This window comes from Triticum aestivum, chromosome 1A, assembly GCF_018294505.1.
Source record: "Triticum aestivum cultivar Chinese Spring chromosome 1A, IWGSC CS RefSeq v2.1, whole genome shotgun sequence".
In the NCBI taxonomy this organism is placed as follows: Eukaryota; Viridiplantae; Streptophyta; class Magnoliopsida; order Poales; family Poaceae; genus Triticum; species Triticum aestivum.
This window is the reverse complement of record NC_057794.1, coordinates 76,737,923-76,760,150: the sequence shown is the minus strand read 5'-3', so window position 1 is coordinate 76,760,150 and position 22,228 is coordinate 76,737,923.

Below are 22,228 nucleotides of genomic sequence, written 5' to 3'. Positions count from 1 at the left end.
ATTGCAAATTTTTTACCATGGCTGTGTGGCTTACGGGCCCGCGTCGCCATCAAGCGGTATTAGGATCTTTTACTCCTCGATCTTTACTCCAGGACTCTGATCTCTCTTCTATTCGGGTTAAATGATTTTGCTAACTCTAACTCTAGGTTCTCGTAAATACTTCCTCCCGAAGAGCCCCTCCCTCCAGATGATTGCTTTGTGCACTAAAGGATTTCCAAAGATACTCTCCGATGTTCTGTCAAAACTTTATGCCCATTGCTTTTGCAATTCCTTACCACCGAAATATCCCTATGGATAAATACATACACCTGTCATTCTTACTTTATTTCCAGTTGATCTTGTTATTACAATATTCCCCAAAATTCTCTCTATTGTTCCGAGAATACTTTGAGCCTACTGCCTTGCAGTTCTTTGCCACCTGGCTACCACTACGGATAATTTATTGCACTTATCGAGTATCCTCTCATCCCCAGTTGATTCATGTATTTCATAAAAGTCTTTGAAATACTATTCGATTTTCTAAAAATCTTCAGCACCCTATTGCTTTTGAATTCCTTGCCTTCCTGCATTATGGTTGATTCCATATTTCTAGTAATCTTCGTTGACATGCTCTGTCACTATCATTTCGAGTCCCTTGATTCAATATGTTGCGGATGCTCGCAATCCTCAATCATATCCTAGAATTCATCCTTCCGGCTCAGACGTCATTTTGAACATGAGCTGGATCTCGACCAATCAAATTGCCATCAATTGTACCCCTAAGCCTACTCAACTTATCCATCCTTAATCAGAGCGTTTACTTCTGATCCCTTGATTTGGATATCATAATTCCTCTGCATTTAAGCTTTGAATTAGTCAGATGTTTCTATAATCCAATGCCTTTGCATTGTTTCTTCCACTAGTTGTGTGCCGATGCTCACATCAGCTCCATTACGCACCGTCAGATCCTCTGTTGAATTATCATCCGACAGTGTCTTTCGTATACGAAAACCTTGAGAAATTCTTTTCCCTGATATAGAATACCATTGGTAAATCCTCTTATCTGATTTGGCCAACCATGCTCTACTTTCGAGATGGTGACATTTACTATTGAAGCTTGTGGTATATGTTTCCACGATACCCCGATGGGTTGAACATATGCCTTCCTTAATATGTGTGAACTCGAAAGTTTTCACGAGTCATACTTTTCTGGTATTTTGCTAGATAAAATTTTAACACTACAACTTCTTCGAAAATGAGAAGTGAATGAAAGGTTATGCATTGGAGAAGTGGGAGTTGACCTTGAACTTTGTATTCATGCCCATGGACACGATGTAGATCGTATCATTAAAGCTTCTCTTCAATCAAATATTCCCTTGGTATAAGTTCATCTTATATCTGGGATCTGGCCTTTTGCAATGTTGGTTCCGGCCATGTTCTCATTTTAAATACCATTTCTTAGACAAGTTGAGGTACTTGTCTTCTGCAGATCATTGCACCTGTCCAACCTTTACTTTGATCTACCATCGAGTATTACACTCTGGTATCTCAAGAATACCATGGAATTGCATAACTTTTTATGGGTTCTTCAGCAACTGTTATTTCTCACCAATTCCAATTTTCCTAGGTTCTGGGTTGTTGTCAACCGAGAACACTGATATGTGAACGGATTGCGCATTCCGGTTCAATAACCCTAAGTAATTTTTGTTGCTTATGAGTTTTAATAATCCTTCAAGTCATTCCTAGCCTGGTCGGCTATATAATTATTGTGCTAAATTTTAACTGTGCTACCTAGTCCTTCTTTCTGGAGCACAATTTTCGATGATGAGCTAAGCTTACATCGATTTCCTTGTCTTATCGTTCCACCTCAAACAACAAGCTTGATTCTGAGTTGATGTCGTGTACATGGATCCAATAATCTTTTGCTGCATCAGTCCTTTTGCTTCATGTCATCGTTGTCGATTGCATCCTCTTGAAACCTCTCGACAAAATGTGTCGTGATCATCTACATTTTGACTTCTTCCGAGATGGCAATTGAATTCATGATGAGAAATACCATCCTTTCCCCTTGATGGATTGTATTATCATCAACAACATCCTTGATTTCCTGCCAACACAAACTTGGTCATGTTTTGTGTTGTACCTTGAGATCCTTGCTATCCAACTTATGTTATGTTCTACCTTGGAGTATTACCATCTTTTATGTGAAGATGGTTGTGAGAATTTCACCACCTCTTAAGAATTCTTGATATAGTAATACTTCTCGCCATCTCCATTCATATCTTGCTCCCCGTGTTGTTTCTAAACAGGATACCAGCCATTTAACTATGATGTGTGAATTCAAACTTCTAGCAACCTATTGCTTTGAAGTTAATGGTTGATAGTTCATTCTTAACTATTGGTTATTGGATCACCATTCTAACATTGATCGTGCTACCTAAGCCATATTTCGGGTGCACCTTTCAACCAATGTTTAATTGCGTATGTTTCCCTCGAGCACACATCAGTATACCATTTGATCTCACAAATGTTATCTCCTTGTTCACATAATTGTGGGATCCATCTTTTTGGTAATCTCGATGAATTATCGTTGGGTCCATCAGCCACCTCCTCGTTCTCTCCTTGGTTTAATGACAAACTCTTGTTTCAGAACTCACTTCCATAGTACATTTCCCGAGAATCTTACAATGTCGTCTCGTCAATTTGTTTTGCACCTTTTCTTCTCAGGCATCCTAAGTCTGAGGTACCATAACACCGATCAGATCTGAATCTCAGTCAAATATGATGGTTGGAACATATTTCCAAGAGTTATAACATTGGTCTTTATATGACCCGGTAAGGTGATGTCATGCCTAGAACACCTGGCCAGAGACCCTATTGTTACAGATTCCTTTTCAGCAAGGTTATCCGTTCTTCCATGAGGAAATTGTAAGACTTATTCTACAAGTTATTCCTGATGGATCCTTTGTGTTTCCAAAGTCCGATCGTCACCTGATGACCATGTCAATGCTATCTTGAAACATGGCTATGTGTCGGGACCCCGATTCTAAGTCACACCGATCTAGCATGTAACACCTCATATCACTTTGCAGCCTCACGCACGGTATCCCCACGGGTGTCGCCTTACCATGGCCCGGAACCGTTTGCGCCTTTTGGCTCATGTATATGATAGTGTCGCTAGCATCCATATGACAGAGAACCCAGGCCGACATGGCTAGTCGTGAACCCAAAGCGGCACAGACCTATGGAGACAGGCATACATGAATCACATCGAGCATGTCGGTCAACAGCGTATGAATCCGGGCTGTAGCACTGGGCTAACAGGACTCTGGAAGTCACCACGTGACATTTCCCCGAAGGGACAGACATAGGAACGAAGTGGAACACATGCCGGCCAGTCAAGTGTTCTGAGTAGTAGTGCTGGGCTAGCAGGACTCCGGTGAACCGGGCTATAGCGGACTACTATGGCTCAAGGAAGCACTAGACTACATTTCCACATAAGAGAGGCTGCCAAGGACAAACAACTAGATTGTCGGATCCCACACATAGCAATACACGTCACACATACGCATAACATGCAAGTATGTGATGTACAACATGGCATCACAACATAGCGCAACTCATATAGATAAAGGCTCAGAAGACCCACATAGCATAAATACAAACAGGGGTCACATGACCCATCATTGAGAGCATACAAGCAACGGAAGCATTACATGTCTGAGTACAGACAACTACAAAAGAAAAGGTCCGAGGAGCCTGACTATCCACAAGTCCCTCCCAAGGGACCAAGATCGTAGCTGAGGTACAAGCTACTCGTCGAAGTCCAAGTGGAACTACTAGTAAGACCGAAGTCTCCGCTGCAAAAACATAAATAAAGCAACATGAGTACAAAGGTACTCAGCAAGACTTACATCAGATCCTATCATACATGCATTTGTATCAAGAAGGTAATGTGGGGTTTAGTTGTAGCAAGCCAGCTTTGACTCAGTGGCTATCCTGTTCTACGACAACGAGAAACTTCTTTGAGATGAGGCAGCGCACACAAGTCCAATAATCACCACATCAATACACTACTATGGATTCATCCTCATCTCCTTACGAGAAGGCCATCCATAGCACTCACACTTGTCTCGAGCATTTTACAGTATCCACTTAAAGTTGTCTATGTACCACGTAAGCATCCAAGAAGTCCATAACCAAGGACACGGCTATTCGAATAGATCATGATAACCCTGCAGGGGTGTACTTCATCACACACACTCTCACCACTTATCACCATATACCCGTCATGTATCTCGGCAACCTTCGAACGGAAGCCTGGCGAGGGTGTCGGCCACGACCTGACTAACCACGCAAGACTCTAATCCAGGTTTAACACCTATTTGGGTTCCATCCACAAGGAGATCCGGCCAGGGTGTCGCTCACGGTCCCAAACGATGTGAGCAGGGTTCCCAAGCCCACCATCCGGGTGCCACTTGGTACACCATGCCACCTGTGCCTAGTCTGTCCCGAGCCCACCCTGCCGGGTGCCACTCGGTAGAAAAATAGCACTACCTACAAACACCAGAAACTATTTGCAACTCCTGGACAGAGATCAAGGCGGTTAATAAGCCGAGAGAGCTTGGAGCGCCCGGAGCCCAATGTGTGGTAGTAGCTATTCATTGGACAACTTGCACAGAACTCAGTTCTTAAGGACGGTCCCAATGAGACAACCCACCATGTACTCCTACATGGCCTCTCACCACTACCTTTACCAAATCGTGTTCACACGCTTAACTCTCAGCACCTGAACATATCATAACACTTCAATTCATTCCCGATGAATCAGACCTGACACAACTCTAAGCAATAGCAGGCATGGCATGGTAGAAGCACAACATGGCTCAAACAACTCCTACATATGCTAGTGGTTTCAACTATTTACTGTGGCAATGACAGGTCATGTAGAGGAATGGGTTCAACTACCGTAGCATAAAGTAGCAGTTGAATCGTTGTTGTCCTAATGCAATAAATGAGAGCAGGAGCGAGAGAGTAGGATTTTATCAGAATGAACAAGGGGGGGTTGCTTGCCTGGTAGATCAATAGGGGGGTACTGCTCCACTGATAGGTGCTCCCGAACACTTTCCGGAGCAGGACCTATCGAGAAGGAACGGTGTCGAAAATCAAACACAAGTATATGCAACAATATGATGCATGATCATGGCATGAATATGTGATGTTGTTTGAGTTAATGCATCTAGCATTTATTTAGTTGAGGTCCAATTGAACCAAGGGTTTAAATGCAACTCCAAAATAAGCTCTTAAATATGCCATAAGTGTGTTTTCATATATACAACATGTATAGGTTGGTTTGTCATGCATGAAAATGGTACAGATGGATAGATTGAATTTTTTTGATCATTTTTCATATATAAATTATTTCAATCTGAGCTATGGTTGAATTTCTATGAATTTTTGAAGTTTTGAATATATTCTGGAATTTCCTGATTAATTTTAAACCAGAAAATGAGATAGTGCGTCAGCATGATGTCATGCCTGCGTCAGCAGGTCAATGGAGCTGACCAGGTCAAACCTGACGTGTGGGGTCCACACGTCAGTGACCAGTTAGTTAACAGAGTTAATTAGATATTAAACTAATCCTAACAAAAACATTAGCAGGGTCGGGCCCCACCTGTCATTGACCCTGGGTAGTCAAATCTGGTCAACTTGGGGGGTTAGTTAGCGCGGGTTGACTCTGTCAATCCCGCCGGCGTTTAGCCGCCGGCGAGGCCGAACGCGGCGGAGGGCTCGGGATCGTGTCTCCGGCGACCAAATGGGCCGAGGAGACCATCCCCGAGGAGCTGGTGCTCGCGCGCATCCAGTGGAGCAGTCGGGAGGCTGCGGGGGCGATGGAGCTCGTCGGAGCGAAGCTCGCGGCGGCGGCTGGTGTTCGGGCGCGAGCGGGGATACGGCTGCGGTGTGCGAGGGCGAGAACGGAGACGGGGAGGAGGAGGAGCAGCTCACGGTGATCTCAATGGGCTTGACGGCGAGCTCGGGGACGCGCTGTGGTCGACGGGGCGGCGATGGGGATCCACGGCGGCCGGCGGTGAAGGAGACGACGGTGGCGACGATGGAGGCCGTCCGGAGGTGCGTGGCTCGACGAGGAGGTAGCAGGCGACATGGTGAAGGTTCTGAGCATTGGGAGAGGGCGAGGGGGAGGCGGTGGCTACGGCAACGGTGGCCGGTGGCGACGGCAGCGCTTCGGGCGCGGGGAGAGGGAGAGATCCAGGGGAGGAGGGAGAGCGAGAGAGAGAGTGCGAGAGGTCCGGGGCGGCGCGTGGCGACGTTCGGGACGGCCAGGGCGTCGGGGGAGGGGCCAGGCAGGCAGGTGGCGTGGCCGGACGCGTGGCCGCGCGCGCCGGGCGTTTGCCCCTGTCCTCCTGGCGCGAGGAAGGGGACGACTGGCACTGCTAGTCGGCTGGGCCGGCCTGTTGGCCACTGGGCCAGGCCAGGCTGCACAAGGAGGTAACTGCAGGTGGGTTTTCTTCCCTTTTGCTTCTATTTTGTTTTTGTTTTCTATTTTCTGACATTTGTTTTGATTTAATAAAACTACTAAATCATTTTATTTTATTCTGTAAATTTTAGTAGGGACTACTTGGACCACTCCAAAGCCCCTCACCAAAATTCAGAATTATTGGACAATATTTATCCAACGCAAATAATTACTGGATTAATTCCAAATGCCCAAAATAAATACTTATGAGCTCCTAAAGATATTGGTTTGATTTTTATCTCTGTCCAATATTTTCAGAGAGCAACATGAACATTTTCTTGGACCTTCTTGGAGAAATTTTTATCTGGGTCATTTCCAGAAATGATTTCTGAGGGTTTCACAATCCCCATTTCAAAGTTAAATGAAATTTAAACATGATGCACACATGACTAGCTAGCCTAAGTCATACCAGAACTAGGGATGTGACAACTCGCCCCCACTCGAAGAAATCTCGTCCCGAGATTCAGGAGTCGGCGGGAAGAAAGCGGGGTACTCAAGTCGAAGACGATCTTCACGCTCCCAAGTAGCTTCTCTCTTGGAATGATGAGACCACTGAACCTTGAGAAACTTGATGTTATGACGTCGAGTGACACGCTCTGCTTGTTCAAGGATGCGAACAGGGTACTCTCGATATGTGAGGTTATCTTGGAGATCAAGCGTTTCGTGGTCCACTCCGCGGATGGGATCCGAGAAGCAACGCCTGAGTTGAGAGACGTGGAAGACATCATGAACTCGAGAAAGATGTGGTGGTAGTTTCAACTGGTAGGCAACCTCTCCTCATTTAGCGAGAATGAGAAAGGGACCAATGTAACGAGGAGCCAACTTGCCCTTGATACCGAATCGATGGGTACCCTTCAAAGGGGTAACCCAAAGGTAAGCTTTGTCGCCAATTTCATAAGCCACTTCCTTATGACTACGGTCATACTGGCCCTTTTGACGAGATTGGGCTGTTTTCAAATTCTCACGAATGATGCGAACTTGTTCTTCTACCTCCTGGATCATATCCGGTCCAAAGAATTGTCTTTCACCGGTTTCTGACCAGTTCAAAGGTGTTCGACATCTTCGTCCATACAGAACCTCAAAAGGAGCTTTCTTGAGGTTGGATTGGTAGCTGTTGTTATAAGCAAACTCGGCGAAGGGAAGACACTTCTCCCAATCCATACCGAATGAGATAACACAAGCTCTAAGCATGTCTTCAAGAATCTGGTTGACCCTTTCCACCTGACCACTTCATTGAGGGTGGAAAGCAGTACTGAAGGAAAGATGGGTGCCCATGGCAGTTTGGAAGCTCTCCCAGAAATGAGAAGTGAAAAGACTACCACGGTCTGAATTAATATCTAGTGGAACACCATGAAGTGACACTATTCAAGAAATATATAAGTCAGCGAGCTGACTAGCAGTGATACTCTCTCGAACAGGTAGGAAGTGAGCCACTTTGGAAAGACGATCAATGACTACGAAGATAGCATTATTCCCTCTCTTGGTCCTGGGAAAGCCGGTGATGAAGTCCATACCAACTGTATCCCATTTCCACTCAGGAATAGCTAAAGGTTGAAGGGTGCCAGCAGGTCTCTGATGCTCTGCCTTCACGCGACGACAAACATCACAGTTAGCAATAAATTGAGCAATTTCTCTCTTCATCCTAGTTAACCAGAACCTCTGGCGTAGGTCCTGATACATCTTAGTACTACCGGGATGAATCATGAGAGGAGATTCATGCGCCTCCTTAAGGATTAATTGTCGAAGATGTTGATTCTTGGGAACCACCAAGCGACTCTCAAAGAAAACAACACCACGATCATCTATAGAGAAACTACCACCAACTCCTTTGTTAATGTTTCTCTTGATCCGGAAAATTCCCGTATCCTGCTTCTGAGCAGAGATGATTTGATCCACAAGAGTAGGTTTCGCCACCAAGGTAGAAAGGAATCCGTGAGGAGCAAGGTGGAGGTTAAGCTTACATAATTCCTCATGGAGAAGTGGTTGGCCTTGCTGCAACATGAGATTGTTGCAATAGGACTTACGACTTAGCGCATCAGCCATGACATTCCCCTTGCCTGGGGTGTAGGTAATCCCTAAGTCATAATCTGAGATCAACTCTAGCCAACGTCTTTGCCTAAGGTTCAAATCTGGTTGGGTGAAGATATATTTGAGACTTTGGTGATCGGTGTAAATCTCGCAACATTTACCAAGAAGGTAATGTCGCCAGGTCTTAAGTGCATAGACTACGGTTGCAAGCTCTAGATCATGTGTAGGATAATTCTTCTCATGTGGATGCAACTTTCAAGATGCATAGGCAATCACATGGCGATCTTGCATAAGAATGCAACCTAGTCCCTGTCGTGAGGCATCACAATAGGTAACAAAGTCCTTAGTGAAATCCGGTGGCACAAGTATGGGAGAAGAAGTCAAGCGTCTTTTCAGTTCCTGAAAACTGTGCTCACACTGTGGGGACCACTCAAACTTTTTATCTTTCTTGAGAAGTTCCGTGAGAGGTTTGGCCACTTTGGAGAAGTTCTCAACGAATCGGCGACAATAACTGGCTAGACCAAGGAAACTCCTAACTTGCTTAACTGTTTCAGGCGGAGTCCAATCAAGAACGGCCTAAACTCTTTCAGGATTGACATCAATGCCCTTACCAGAGATTACGTGGCCGAGATAGGTCACTTCTGGCAACCAAAATTCACACTTGGAGAACTTGGCATAAAGGCGGTGCTCTCTGAGTTTTCCTAGCACAAGTCTAAGATGTTCGGCATGCTCTTCCTCGTTCTTCGAGTAAATAAGGATATCATCGAGGTAAACCACGACGAACTTATCTAAGTACTCCATGAAGATCGAGTTCATCAAGCGAGAGAAAGTAGCTGGAGCATTGGTTAGACCAAAGGACATGACGGTGTACTCGTACTGACCATAACGAGTGACAAAAGCCGTCTTAGGAATGTCCCCATTTCTGATCTTGATTTGGTGGTAGCCTAACCTCAAATCCATCTTAGAAAAGACTGAGGATCCAACGAGCTGATCATACAGGTCGTTGATCCTGGGGAGCGGATACTTGTTCTTTATCGTGACCAAATTAATGGGACGATAATCTACAACCATCCGGTCCGTACCATCCTTCTTCTTGACAAAGAGAACGGGGCAAGCCCAGGGAGAAGAACTAGGACGGATGAAACCCTTTTGCAAGGATTCATCAAGTTGTTTCTTAAGCTCAGCTAGTTCTAAGGGTGCCATCTTGTAAGGTCTCCTAGAGATTGGAGCGGTTCCTGGGATAAGATCTATGACAAATTCTACATCTCTGTCAGGTGGAATACCTGGCAGTTCCTCTGGAAAAACATCCGGAAATTCACGGACTACCGGGATATCTTCAAGGTCAGGAAGAGGGTTGGCATTAAGAGAATAGAGCTGACGCTTTGCAACCCTAGTGGAGACGGTAACTATCTTGCCAGATGGGTGTGTAAGCTGAACAGACCTAGTGTAACAATCAATCTTGGCATAATGAGCTTTCATCCAGTCCATACCCAAGATGATGTTAATATCCGTAGACTTGAGGGCTATAAGTGACGCAAGGAATACAAGTCTGTCAACAAGGATTTCATTACCATCGCTTACACTAGAAGTTTGCCATTTGGATCCAGGAGTTTGAATTACTAGTGGAGAGGGCATATCACAAAAGGATATGTTGTGCAAGCTGGCATAACTTTCGGAAATGAAGGAATGAGATGCTCCGGTATCAAGCAGAACCGAAGCTGGATGACAGTTGACAAGGAGTGTACCAAGAGCGACATCCGGATCATCATGAGTGTCTTTAGCTGAGACGTGATGCACACATCCACGTTAAGTGGGAGCTGACTTGACACTAATCATCTTGCGTGATGGCTTACCACGGCCAATAGACTTCTCAGGCTGGGGTGGAGCATAGTTGGTTTGAGAGTAGTCACGTGCATAGTGTCCTGGCTCTCCGCATGTGAAACAAGTCCCTGAAGTAGGACGTGGACCCGCATTGACAAGCGGTCTACCAATAGGCCTGGGTGGAGCATGTAACTGAACTAGGTGAGGTGCCACACAAGATGGCCTCGGTGAATATCTGGGTGGAAGAGCAGAGTTCGGAACCCAAATCCGGCGCTTTTGCGAACTAGATCCGGAGAAAGAAACCAAATCACGGGTGTGCTTACGAGACTCCTCGTAAGTGAGCTGAGCTGTCTCTGCATTAATGGCCTTGTTCACAAGAGCCTGGAATGTATTGCAATGATGCAAGTGGAGATCACGTCGCAACTTGGGGTTGCGACCCTTCCGGAACCTAGCCTGCTTCTTGGCATCCGTGGACACCTCTTCTGTAGCATAGCGAGCAAGGTTCTCAAACTCTCTGCTGTAAACATCAACAGCCATCTTACTCTGGTGAAACTACAAAACTCTTCTCTCTTGCGATCAATGAGAGCCTAAGGAATGTGATGCTCACGAAAAGCCTCAGTGAAATCTCTCCAGGTGGTTTTCTGGCCAGCTGGAAGCATAGCCTCATAGTTCTGCCACCAAATACTAGCAGGACCTTCCAGATGATAAGCAGCGTAGGTGACCTTGTTACTTTCAGCTATGTTCGCTGAACGCAGCTTGTGTGTGATACTACGTAGCCAGTCATCTACATCGAGTGGTTCAATGGAATGATGGAAGGTAGGTGGTTTCAGACCGATGAAGTCATGGATGGACACAAACTCTTTGTGCTGATGGGAGGTGTTCTCCTCAATATGTGCTAGCAAGCGGTTAGACTCACGCTTGTTCCTCTCAACCTCTAACATGAACTCTACCAACGAAGACTGGTCGGGAGGATCCTCATCCCTACCATCTTCATGGTTCTGGCTACGAGCAACAGAACTTCGGTTAACCGGCAACATCCTGAAGAACGAAACCAAGGAAAACAAGGGTGGAATTAGCATCAACTATAGGATGCAGAAGGTAGCACAAGAATTTAGTATCTCTCAAACTCCTAGGACAAATTCCGGCAGCATAACGGCAGTAAAATGCTCAAAATGAGACATCCTGCAAATGATGGGGTAGCATCAAACTCAACATCATCACCCAAGGTTCTGAGATATTACTAAACAGACTACACCGGAGGTACTCGAACTGGGATATGACTCTGATCAACCAATCCTAAGAGACTATGGAGTAGTAACACATGATCCTGATAGACGGAAGAGAAAGCCTAGTTCCTTAACCCCGTAGGAAAGATAGGATGACTCAGATCAGAAGGCATGAGGCATAAGGAGTAAAAAGAGCCTTACGTTCCCTTCCACAATCAATTCCCCTATATAGCTAAAGAATTTCTAGACTCAACTTCGACCAGGTTGGCTTGGTAATCCTACAGGCAGTCAGGCTCTGATACCAAAGCTGTCGGGACCCTGATTCTAAGTCACACCGATCTAGCATGTAACACCTCATATCACTTTGCGGCCTCACGCACGGTATCCCCACGGGTGTCGCCTTACCATGGCCCGGAACCGTTTGCGCCTTTTGGCTCATGTATATGATAGTGTCGCTAGCATCCATATGACAGAGAACCCGGGCCGACATGGCTAGTCGTGAACCCAAAGCGGCACAGACCTATGGAGACAGGCATACATGAATCACATCGAGCATGTTGGTCAACAACGTATGAATCCGGGCTGTAGCACTGGGCTAACAGGACTCTGGAAGTCACCGCATGACATTTCCCTGAAGGGACAGACATAGGAACGAAGTGGAAAACATGACAGCCCGTCAAGTGTTCTAAGCAGTAGTGCTGGGCTAGCAGGACTTCGGTGAACCAGGCTATAGCGGACTACTATGGCTCAAGGAAGCACTAGACTACATTACCCCATAATAGAGGTTGCCAAGGACAAACAACTAGATTGTCGGATCCCACACATAGCAATACACGTCACATGTACGCATAACATGCAAGTATGTGATGTACAACATGGCATCACAACATAACGCAACTCATATACATAAAGGCTCAGAAGAGCCACATAGCATAAATACAAACAGGGGTCACATGACCCATCATTCAGAGCATACAAGCAACGGAAGCATTACATGTCTGAGTACAGACAACTACAAAAGAAAAGGGCCGAGGAGCCTGACTATCCACAAGTCCCTCCCAAGGGACCAAGATCGTAGCTGAGGTACAAGCTACTCGTCGAAGTCCAAGTGGAACTACTAGTAAGACCGAAGTCTCCGCTGCAAAAACATAAATAAAGCAACATGAGTACAAAGGTACTCAGCAAGACTTACATCAGATCCTATCATACATGCATTTGTATCAAGAAGGTAATGTGGGGTTTACTTGCAGCAAGCCAGCTTTGACTCAGTGGCTATCCTGTTCTACGACAATGAGGAACTTCTTTGAGATGAGGCAGCGCACACGAGTCCACTAATCACCACATCAATACACTACTATGGATTCATCCTCGTCTCCTTACGAGAAGGTCATCCATAGCACTCACACTTGTCTTGAGCATTTTAGAGTATCCACTTAAAGTTGTCTATGTACCACGTAAGCATCCAAGAAGTCCATAACCGAGGACACGGCTATTCGAATAGATCATGATAACCCTGCAGGGGTGTACTTCATCACACACGCTCTCACCACTTATCACCATATACCCGTCATGTATCTCGGCAACCTTCAAGCGGAAGCCTGGCGAAGGTGTCGGCCACGACCTGACTAACCACGCAAGACTCTAATCCAGGTTTATCACCTATTTGGGTCCATCCGCAAGGAGATCCGGCCGGGGTGTCGCTCACGGCCCCAAACAATGTGAGCAGGGTTCCCAAGCCCACCATCTGGGTGCCACTTGGTACACTGTGCCACCTGTGCCTAGTCTGTCCCGAGCCCACCCTGCCGGGTGCCACTCGGTAGAAAAATAGCACTACCTACAAACACCAGAAACTATTTGCAACTCCTGGACAGAGATCAAGGCGGTTAATAAGCCGAGAGAGCTTGGAGCGCCCGAAGCCCAATGTGTGGTAGTAGCTAGTCATTGGACAACTTGCACAGAACTCAGTTCTTAAGGACGGTCCCAATGAGACAACCCACCATGTACTCCTACATGGCCTCTCACTGCTACCTTTACCAAATCGTGTTCAGACGCTTAACTCTCAGCACCGGAACATATCATAACACTCCAATTCATTCCCGATGAATCAGACCTGACACAACTCTAAGCAATAGCAGGCATGGCATGGTAGAAGCACAACATGGCTCAAACAACTCCTACACATGCTAGTGGGTTTCAACTATTTACTGTGGCAATGACAGGTCATGTAGAGGAATGGGTTCAACTACCATAGCATAAAGTAGTAGTTGAATCGTTGTTGTCCTAATGCAATAAATGAGAGTAGGAGCGAGAGAATGGGATTTTTTCAGAATGAACAAGGGGGGTTGCTTGCCTGGTAGATCAATAGGGGGTCACTGCTCCACTGATAGGTGCTCTCGAACACTTTCCGGAGCAGGACCTATCAGGAAGGAACGGTGTCGAAAATCAAACACAAGTATATGCAACAATATGATGCATGATCATGGCATGAATATGTGATGTTGTTTGAGTTAATGCATCTAGCATTTATTTAGTTGAGGTCAAATTGAACCAAGGGTTTAAATGCAACTCCAAAATAAGCTCTTAAATATGCCATAAGTGTGTTTTCATATATACAGCATGTATAGGTTGGTTTGTCATGCATGAAAATGGTACAGATGGATAGATTGAATTTTTCTGATCATTTTTCATATATAAATTATTTCAATCTGAGCTACGGTTGAATTTCTATGAATTTTTGAAGTTTTGAATATATTCTGGAATTTCCTGATTAATTTTAAACCAAAAATGAGATATTGCATCAACATGACGTCATGCCTGCGTCAGCAGGTCAACGGAGCTGACCAGGTCAAACCTGATGTGTGGGGTCCACACGTCCGTGACCGGTTAGTTAACAGAGTTAATTAGATATTAAACTAATCCTAACAAAAACAATAGCTGGGCCGGGCCCCACCTGTCATTGACCCTGGGTAGTCAAATCTGGTCAACTTGGGGGGTTAGTTAGCGCGGGTTGACCCGGTCAATCCCGTCGGCGTTTAGCCGCCGGCGAGGGCGAACGCGGCGGAGGGCTCGAGATCGTGTCTCCGGCGACCAAATGGGCCGCGGAGACCATCCCCGAGGAGCTGGTGCTCGCGCGCATCCAGTGGAGCAGTCGGGAGGCTGCGGGGGCGACGGAGCTCGCCGGAGCGAAGCTCGCGGTGGCGGCCGGTGTTCGGGCGCGAGCGGGGATACGGCTGCGGTGTGCGAGGGCGAGAACGGATAGGGGGAGGAGGAGGAGCAGCTCACGGCGATCTCGATGGGCTTGACGACGAGCTCGGGGACGCGTTGTGGTCGATGGGGCGGCGATGGGGATCCACGGCGGCCGGCGGTGAAGGAGACGACGGTGGCGACGATGGAGGCCATTCGGAGGTGCGTGGCTCGACGAGGAGGTAGCAGGCGACGTGGCGAAGGTTCTAAGCACGGGGAGAGGGAGAGGGGGAGGCGGTGGCGACGGGAGCGCTTCGGGCGCGGGGAGAGGGAGAGATCCAGGGGAGGAGGGAGAGCGAGAGAGAGTGCGAGAGGTTCGGGGCGGTGCGTGGCGACGTTTGGGATGGCCAGGGCGTCGGGGGAGGGGCCACGCAGGCAGGTGGCATGGCCGGACGCGTGGCCACGCGCGCTGGGCGTGTGCCCCTATCCTCCTGGCGCGAGGAAGGGGACGACTGGCACTGCCAGTTGGCTGGGCCGACCTATTGGCCACTGGGCCAGGCCAGGCTGCATAGGGAGGTAAGTGCAGGTGGGTTTTCTTCCCTTTTGCTTCTATTTTGTTTTTGTTTTCTATTTTCTGACATTTGTTTTGATTTAATAAAAATACTAAATCATTTTATTTTATTCTGTAAATTTTAGTAGGGACTAGTTGGACCACTCCAAAGCCCCTCACCAAAATTCAGAATTATTGGATAATATTTTATATATAATAAAATATTTATCCAACACAAATAATTACTGGATTAATTCCAAATGCCCAAAATAAATACTTATGAGCTCCTAAAGATATTGGTTTGATTTTTATCTCTGTCCAATATTTTCAGAGAGCAACATGAACATTTTCTTGGACCTTTTTGGAGAAATTTTTATCTTGGTCATTTCCAGAAATGATTTCTAAGGGTTTCACAATCCCCATTTCAAAGTTAAATGAAATTTAAACATGATGCACACATGACTAGCTAGCCTAAGTCATACTAGAACTAGGGATGTGACACTATGGTACTCTGATTTTCAACAAGAACATTTGAAGCCCAATGCTAAATGTTTCCTGCTCAATTATCCAAATGCCGCTGTATGGGTAATGTCATGAAATTTCTCTCCCCTACCTAAAGAGTTTTCTACATTATATCCTGTCATGGATATCATGCTCTGCTTGTCCTTGGGAAGGATATACCCATGAAATATGTGTTTAAACACATTTTCCTTTACATTGTTGTGTTTAATCTGATTATACATTTTCCTTTCCATGTTTGGTTTAAACTTTCTTGTGATCTATATGATATAAGCAGTAATATTCCCTACTTATGTAAACACCTCGGTGTACAACCCTGTCAGTAAGACCCTATTACTTTTGTTGATGGCATTCTGGTAACCACTGATGGGCGAGAACTTTGCCTATTGGTCCGCCTCGTCTCAATGAGCAGGAAAATGGTTCTCTTCGTCCCTCGCCTTTGGTACCGATGTTGTTGCTGACATAACTGATAGGCAATACTCTGACCTGCCTTGCTATCTTGACCGCGCAAATTGATTAGCACATTCCTACCCTTAACCCACATGGTGCACTTCTAGGAAAAGGGCTATAGATGGAATTGACACTAATGGCGCACCAGACATGTGGTGCACCATTACTATATACTAATGGCGCACCACCTGTTGGTGCGCCATTAGTGTAGAAGATACTAATGGCGCACCAAGCACACGATGCGCCACTAGTAACAAAATGTTTTTTTTTTCATTTTTTCAAACATACTAATGGCGCATCCTGGCAGAGTGCGCCATAGAGTGCGCCACTACTGTATTTTTTTTACTTTTTTGCAGAACTACTAATGGCGCACCGTTGCATAGTGTGCCATTACTAGTTTAAACTAGTAATGGGCACTTTTTTTACTTTTTGATATCATGAATATTTTTAAATTTCATGGGCACTTTTTGAATTCATGAATATTTTTTCAAATTTGATGATATTTTTTCATATTCCATATGAAAAAATATTGAATATTCATGAGGACACTCGATCTCGATCTCCCTCCCTCTCGATAGCTATCCCCCTCGCCAGATCCCCCTCGCCGCCGAGCACCCCCCCCCCCCCCCCCCCCCCGCACCCTCCCCCCGCTCCACTGCCGCCGACGACCCCCCGCACCCTCCCCCGCTCCACCGCCGCCGACAACCCACCGCACCCTCCCCCGCACCCTCCCCCGGTCCACCGCCGCCACCGACCCCCCGCACCCTCCCCTGCTCCACCGTCACAAATGAATGCAACTAAACATCCAAAAAAACAAATTTGTTTATATTTTCAAATAACAAATTTGATGATATTTTCAAATAATAAATTTGATGATATTTTTTCGATTCATAAATATTTTCAAATAACAAATGTGATGATATTTTTAAAAAATTATTACTGTTTTTATAAAAATTCATTACTGTTTCATATTCATATTCATTTTCATATTCATATTCATTTTCATATTCACATTCATATTAATTTTCTATTAAATTATTAGATGCAACAAAATAATAATAATAAAAATCTTACTTATGGTGCACGCCTGGCTGGTGCGCCATTGCTATCTAAAAAAAAGAATACTAATGGCGCACCGTCTCGGGGGTGCGCCATTGCTATAAAAGACATACTAATGGCGCACCGCCAGGGGGTGCACCATTAGTAATCTTCCCCCCTAGTCGCCCGATCCCTTCGTCCCCCCGCTCGCCAGATTTACCCCCCCCCCCTCGCCAGATTCATTCCCCCCTAGTCGCCCGACGACCCCCGCGCCGCGCCTCGCCATCTCGGTCCTCACCGCCGACGGCCTGCCCTGCTCCTTCCCTCCACTCCTCAATCGCCCTCTCGGTCCTCGCCGCTGACGGCCTGCCCCGCTCCTTCCCTCCACCCCGAGCACCACCGCCGCGCGTCACCGCGACCACCGACCGCCCCGTCCTCCATCGTCGTGCCTAGGAGCTACGCCAGGAGCAACACCATCATCACCTTCATCGCCTACGTCCACGGATTGGAATCGGGTCATCAAGGATCGAGCGCATCGACCTCTTCTTCCTCATCACCGACCACTACTTCTCAGCGTCGATCCGCGCTGCCCTGACCAGCCTCGGCCTCGCCGTCTCCTTCCCCCGCTCCGCGGTGAGCGTCTCCATCGATTCCCCTATTTTTCTCCTTGTTTAGTCACCGTTTGTGCATGCGGGCTCGTGCTCACCGTGCTGGCCGCCCCTCGCTGTAGATTCTCTGATGTCCTTACCTGAAACTGAATATAAAGTCAGTTTAAAAGTCAGTCTCCTGATCTGAATATAAACTTTATCTGAAACTGAAATTGAAACAGATGCAGTCGTAAAAATTCAGTTAAAAATTCAATTTTAGAGCTTGGCTCCTGATCTAAATATAAAGTGTACGGCAAGCTTATATTGCAAGAAAGTTTAAAATTCAATCTAAAACTCAATGTAAAATTCAGTTAAAGTGATCTGAATATAAAAACTCTTGGAGTAAAAATTCAGTCTAAAAGTCAGTTAAAGTTTCAGTTTTAGAGTAATTTTCAGTTTGTAAAACTGAGAAGTGTATTTTTTTTATTTTGAAACTAGTGTAACTATTTTCAATTTTGATGGAAAATCAGTCTTAAAGTCAGGAGGGGGATCTCTGTAGATTGCATATACAGATTTCTTGAAGAGTGCTATTAATTACAAATAGAGCAATGTTGAAAATGAAACAAAAGGAATTGGAAAACTAGAAAGATAGACATTCTATTGTAAGTAAGCTAAGATAAAAAAGTGTTTACTTTAAGTAATTATTTACAACAAGCATTGTGTAGAAAAATGTCATGCAGGCTGTAAGTTGAACTTGAAGAACTCCTTAGATAGTTTTTTAGTCTCCTTATACAAAGCAAGCTGAAGTTTGAACTCAATGTGTTGTCATAGGTGCTGTGCTGTCAAAAACTGTATGTGCAATCTCCAGAACAATTATGCTTATGTGAAAACTGTATGTGCAATCTCCAAATGTATCATCATAATGTAGGTGCTGTGTTGTGTGATTCTTCATGCTGAGAACTTCAGCTTTTTCAACTTGCTGGACTATATGTTCATTGGTACTACTTGTGATGCTGCTGCTGTACTACTTGGGAATTTGTTCAACTTGTGATGCTGCTGATGTACCCTGAGAGGCCCTTGAGTTTGCCGGAATGTCGATTAACTTCCGTTCCAGCAAATTCAGGTACTCCATATGTCCTATTTTCAGCAAAGGTCATGCTGAAATTTTCCGTGAATTTTAGCATGACTTTGCTAAAAATAGGACATATGGGGTACTTGCGACTAATGCATGGGCCGGGGTATCTTAGTACTTAGTTAAGTAGGATCAACTGCCCCGCCATTCTTGCTGCATTAAACCATAGGTGGCAATAGAGCCAAGTGATTAGGCCCAACTTAGAATTCTCGTTAGCATGGATAAACCCTAGATGATAAACCCAACATAGGTGGCAATAGAGCCAAGTGATTAGTGCCAAGTGATTAGGCCCAACCTAGGGTGCCTCGGCATCGATAAACCCTAAATGATGAAAACTTAACTTGGCTTCTATAGGGTGCCTCGGTGTCGATGAGAACCTAAATGATGTACGCTTAGGCTTTTAGGGTGCCTCAGCGTCGACAAAACCTAAATGATGAAAGCTTAGGCTTTTAGGGTGCCTCGACGTCGGCAAACCCTAAATGATAAAACCTTGGCTTTTAGGGTGCCTCGGTGTCGATAAGAACCTAAATGATGAAAGCTTAGGCTTTTAGGGTGCCTCAGCATCGACAAACCCTAAATGATAAAAGCTTAGTTTTTAGGATGCCTCGATGTCGACAAACCCTAAATGATGTAGTTTTGAATTATGAACGTAGGATATGTCGTCATCATCATCGGACGACGAAAGTCTCCTGGGGGAGTGCGACTGGTGCCACGATGATCGAGGTCTGTGCGACATGCCTCACCTGGACGATGATCGGTGCTTCAGCATTAAGCTCGAGGAGACCTTCGAAGTTGAAACGGTACACAACGACGACAAGTGTTATTTTCATAATTAAGCATGACTTCAACTATTTCAACGTGTAATTTTCATCTTTTACAATTCGAGTATAGCTTATCCCATGCCATGCAAGACGCTATGTCTTGGTGAGGATGGATTTTGAAGACCATGAAATTTCTGAAACAAAGAAAATTCACCTAAGGACTCATCACGATGTGGACTTTGAAGTAAATCTATATAATTCTCAGAGCGTAACCCATTTTGGTTGCAAAAATTGGGAAGCATTTTGCAAGATGTATGGTTTTGATGAGGGTATGCTTATCACCATGGATCTTGGTAATCCTGACATCCACCAAGACAATATGGACATTTGGGTCCTTGTTGATACGCCTCCAGTTCTACCGCTATGTGAGTTTCTCAAACATAGTTATTAGCTAATTTATATTATTTATTTCAAAATAGTTGACAGCTTATTTCCATTGACAGCTTATTTTTATTGTTCAAAGAATGTGCGGGAGATGGTAGATAAAACCCACTACACCGATGGCTCTGAATTAACAACTTACAAGGAGAAAAATCATCTGGTCGGATTTTGTACTGACATTGAGAATTACAATATCCACAATCAAACTCCTCAACATTATGGTAAATACATGCCACTAGTGCATGTGTTCAACTACGGTAACTACCATGGAGATACCCTGGTAAGATTTTTACTATTACGACATCCGTGCATCTTTTTCATACTTCTAAAACTAGTACATCATTGCTAACTATGAAGTTATTACTATGTTTTTCAACAGATAATCCCAGAGAATTGTGTGCCTCATATGATGTATCAGAAAGGTAGTCTTAATGTTTTGAACATACAGCCAGGTCATCCTACGAATCTCAACTGTCCATACGAGATTTCTAAAAGAAGTGGAGACATGAAAATCAAAGGATGGAAAAAATGTATGGACAGTTGTAAGGAGCTTCTTGGAAGCAAAAGGAAGCGAAGCGCAAGAATTGGAGACAGGATGTTCTCCATTCTCCATAATGGAGAGTCAGGGTCTATATCATTTTATGCTATTTTAGCTTAAATAGGGTATTTCGGTCCTGCCTAATATTGATGATCATGTGCTAAGAACAATTAAGTAGGGTTGGTTCGATGACTATCAAGATGATGATCGTATGACTTGTTATGAATAACGAGTAGAAGTTGTATGATGATGATTAGTAGGACTTGTTAGGATTAGTATTACTTCCGACAAACTCGATACTCGCGGTCTCGAGACTTGTAATGTTTTATCTTTGTTCGGTCTTTTGAATTCGGAGACTAATATGATGAATTGCATTCGGAGACTAATCTTCTATTGTATTCGATGAATCTGATGTTGTTGTGTGCTACTGTCTATATTCTGTCAAATAATATATTTTGTAACCTGTGCAAAAATCAGAAAAGTAAAAAAACCTAATATTCATACTAATGGCGCATCACTACAAAGTGCGCCATTAGTATGCCAAGTATACTAATGGCGCATCACTACAGAGTGCGCCATTAGTATGCCAAGTATACTAATGGCGCATCCATGCGCAATGCGCCATTAGTGTGCCAAAGCACATGGTTAAATATGGCCCTGGGAGGCATACTAATGGCGCATGGTGTTATATACTAATGGCGCACTAGGTGGTGCGCCATTAGTATACCAGATACTAATGGCGCACCAGTGGTGCGCCATTAGTAATAAATACTAGTGGCGTGATACTAATGGCGCACCAGTGATGCGCCATTAGTAGGCAAAACTGGTGCGCCATTAGTAGGCCTTTTCCTAGTAGTGGTGGGCCCATAACCAACAGTGCCACAGGATCAAAACCCGACTCTCCTGTACACCCTGTTTCCAAAGTTAATCCTCGCGCTTGGCTTCCTATGCAATTCAAGAGCCACATTCCTAGTGATCTATTCGGGCATCGGACACAATAATTATTCCCGTTGCTTTGAACCCCCTTCTCACCCTGTAACACGCATCGAATGATTGCCTGCCCCTTCAAAACTTCCCATGATACCTTCTTACCTTGCTCTCAATATTTTCTTGAGTTTCAATTCGAGAGTTACCTTCCGTTAACTTCCCCGATGTCATCTACCAGATAATCGACCTTGTACAGGTTAGTTTATCTACCAGATAATCTACCTTTTTCGTAAGTACGATAGAGTTCCCAAAGAAAAGATGCCGAATTCATCATGAGGACCTGAAACACAGGAATGAAGACATCAATGTAATGGTTCGACCTCTTCTAGAAGAGCAACCACGATCGAAAAGATTCGCTAGATCCATTACCAGACTTTTCCCCCCTTACATCACCTCTTAAATCTCGGCACGACATTTCTTGTAGTGGAGGAGATTTATAACAGCCCGGTCGTT